Source organism: Primulina eburnea, chromosome 8 (genome assembly GCF_022965805.1).
Source record: "Primulina eburnea isolate SZY01 chromosome 8, ASM2296580v1, whole genome shotgun sequence".
Lineage (NCBI taxonomy): Eukaryota > Viridiplantae > Streptophyta > Magnoliopsida > Lamiales > Gesneriaceae > Primulina > Primulina eburnea.
In genome coordinates, this window is record NC_133108.1 from 35,107,988 (window position 1) to 35,111,984 (window position 3,997).

Here is a 3,997-nt window from a genome sequence, read left to right on the forward strand (position 1 = left end):
AACGGTTTTAGCAAAAAACTGTTGTCGTAATTGTGTTATTGAATGACAAATTTGTTATAGTGATGATCCATCATATGAGCACTCATCATGTATGATTGAATATATCCATATCCTTACGAATATAATATAGTATAAAAAATCATATATGCTACTCTCAAGTTCGAGCGAATTTTATCCTTATTTTAGACGACTGAAAATCGACTAGGAACATGTTTAGAACATAAAATAATTTTTAAATGTGTTTCATGATTGTCATCATACGCACGACTTTATTGTAATATATTCAAGATTTTAATCTTTACATCTTGCATGAATATACAGATAGAATTAATGCCATAATGCATAAAATGTAAAATATTATTAAAATAAAAATCGTTTGTAACACAGAGTCAATAAAACCCAAGTCACAAGTTGATTTTTCAGACACATACTTCTAACACACGCTACCTAAGAAATTTCACATGTTCATTCATCCTAAAATTTCTCTAAGTCAAACAATTTGGAGTTTTTAAGTCACCAATTTTATAAAAGAAAATGCTTTGTTGATATGATTAGTATCTATTAAATTTTTTTAACACTTTTCAATTGTACAGTCTCATATATGCCTGCATAGCTTTGGAATTCCTCTCGTTCTGGTGTGAGATAAGTTCATTCATGTTCTCTTTCGCATAAAAATCTGTCAAGAGCCGCTCTTTATCTGTGCTACCTAATGAAACCACGATCGTACTCCCCCCTCTTCGACCTCGGACATTACATCGTGAGAAACTAGATGCCTATATTGTGTTGTATTGGTCAGCATGCATGACAAACTTACACTCTATGTTTGAGGATGTTAGGCAGATACTTGATTTCTAAAAAGTGCCATCGAAACCATTCAAATTCATGAATTTTTCAATTGATTTTCTAGATAACATTTAAGATTATTAATGACAAAACAAAAGTTATAGTCAAAATAAATAAACTATAATTATTTAGATAAAATAACAAATAATATGTATCACTATAGTTTTAATTTCAAGTCTAAAAAGTAATTTGTAGGAAAACGATAGATACCCTAGCTAGCAGACCCTTAAATCGACACTTTTTTTTTTTAATAAACGGATAATTTGGTTCAAAAGTCATCAACTATAGACTACGTGAGGAGACTGTGAAGGAGTGGTGATACTATAAATAGGGCATTATTTCTTCGTGCTATCACACAAAATATCGGGGCATTTCAGTTAACATTAATTAATATTTCAAGCATAAAATTTACAGATATTTCGATGGCAACTGAACGCATTATCATCCTGGCTATTATTATAACCAGTTTAGTATCTGTTGCATCTGCCGTAGCCGGAACCGCAACTTATTACACTGTATATCTTCGTAAGTTTACTTTAATTTCTTTTTACAAAAATCAATTGTTTTAATAAAAAAAATTTATAATATTGGTCGTTTAACTTGTCTATTTCACTTTTTTCGTCTTAAAAATTTCAATTTGCTGGTTTAGTTCAACAAATGGGTCTTTGTTTTCTTTTTTGCTCTTATTTTCAATGAAGTCTTGGCATGAAGACCAATATATCATCAAAAAACTCATTCAAAATTAAGATGTACAAATTATATAGGACCCCAATTATATAGTAATTCTTTTTGATATCGAATCCCGTATTTTTTCGACATGATTGTTAAATTGAGGGGAAAACAATCTAACTAACTTTTGAATGTATTTTAGAAATTTTACAGATTAAGAGCATATGTTTACAAAAATTAGTTACTATTCCAGTTTATATCTAATGATAAGATATTCAGCACTTTTAGTTTAGTTATTCATAGTTCGATGGATTCTCGTTGAGTAGTTAACGAAAAGTAACTTTAGCCTCAATGTGATACTTAATAATTAGTAGATCTCTTGTAAGTCGATCTCACGAATCTATATCTGTGAAACGGGTCAACCCTAACGATATTCAAAATAAAAAGCAATACTCTTAGAATTAAAAGTAATATTTTTTCATTGATATATATATATATATATATATATATATATATATATACTACTGATATAATTTCTATAATTGAATGTTACTATTGAAAAATAATACAAGGAAATTCCCTTTCTAAAGTTATTAATGTTCAAGAATGCATACATTTAATTCCGTGGTAATTTTTTTTTTAATAATTTTATGGATTTGCAGCATCTGCATGCTATGGATATCAAGACCAAGGTACAATGATAGCAGCTGCAAATAGAGAGCTTTACAACAATGGTGCGGCATGCGGGAAAAACTATAGGGTGAAGTGCACTGGACCCACCAATCAAGGCGTACCACAGGCCGTGCCGGAACGGCGAAATCACCGTTAAAATCGTGGATCTTTGCCCTGGATGCGGAACCAATCAGCTCGACCTCTCTCAGCAAGCTTTCTCCACAATTGCCGATCTGAACGCTGGAAAGATCCAGATCGAATATAACCCGTAAGCACATTATACACACGCGCGCGCGCACACACATATATGTATGTATATCCTTTGATATGTATATATTAAGGAATAACTCATAAGTTATTATCTGATTTCAGCCAAATTAAATATATATGGAGTTATTGACAATTGTTATGTTTGTTGTATTAAATTGCAGGGCTTGAATTTGGAATGAAAGAAACAAATAAACTTGGTAATCGAGTTGCCGAGAATAAGCTTTGAATTAGCATAAACTTGATCATCAATGGTAACAATCCCCTCCCCTAACTAAATAAAATAAATAAGCTTTGATTTAGCATATTCCTAGCTATTGGAAATAATGTGTCGTATGTTATATCCTTAAAATAAAACGCATAGGATAAAAATTTATCTGCTAACGTTGGATGATGTGTCTTTACCGTTGTAATACTTCTCTGTAATTAAAGAATAGAACATTTCATGTTTACAGAATCAATTTAATTGAAAGATTAAAAAAATCAATTTAATTATGCTAGTTATATAAAAAAATGGTCAAATTTTTTTTTTTAAATTTTTTTTATCTTTATTTGAAATTATATTAAAGCAATTTTTCTTAAAAAAAAATACTAAACGGCATCTCTGATTTTCTGCTGTGATCCTATAATGTATAGTTATAAATTTAGGATTACATTTTTAAAAAGAAAATTCATTTTGGTAGATAAATTGAAAATTTGGTACATGAGCTATTGTATTAACAAATTAATACACATACGATCAAGAAAAAACTCAATTGTACCCTTAACCTAAATTACTTTTAAGTCCAAACACAATTAACAAATTCAATTAGGTACACAATTTTAATTTCAAGATTATTTAATTTATTTTAATGATTATTTTTTTTAAAAAAAATCAAATTTATTTAAAAATCATATTATGATAAATAATTATCAACTCAATTATACAAATGTATTTTTATAACATTGATAAAAATATAATAAATAAATATTTGTCATTGTCTTAGGCACGAAAATAAAAACAATCACTATTTTAGTTTTTCAAGTCTGACAATGATCCGTTGGAATTCGGGACGTAAATAGGCAATGAGTGAGCTTTTTCATGCTATATGATGTCGTATCGATGCTTATGCAACCACGTGCCATCGATTTTTTTGCAGAAGGTTTATCTTTTCTTCATATATAATTTTCACATGGAATAATTTCTCGAATTTCTATAGAGCAACACTAAATTTTATAAAACTAAAATGATGATTTTTTTTTTCGGTAATTGGGAAACAATATCTCCAGCCTCTGGTGACATATATTAAATTATTTTTTTTTATCAATATGATAAAAAATTAGTTTTGTAATTTACTTGAAAAATATTTATAATAATATAAATTTTAAATGAGTAAAATTCATTTTGATACGGATTATTGATAAATAGCAATTTGGTACATGAACTATTTATAAATTTACAAATTCATACATGATCACGCTAAAAAAAATCAATTTACTCTTAACCTTAATTGCTTTTTAACTCCAATTACCATTAATAAACTATTTAGGTGCACACTTTTATGTT

At 28.4% G+C, this 3,997-nt stretch overlaps 1 pseudogene; it reads left to right on the forward strand.

Moving 5' to 3' along the window:
- Window positions 1–1,212: 1,212 nt before the first annotated feature.
- LOC140837909 (EG45-like domain containing protein) lies at window positions 1,213–2,889 on the forward strand (annotated as a pseudogene).
- The last annotated feature ends 1,108 nt before the right edge of the window (window positions 2,890–3,997 follow it).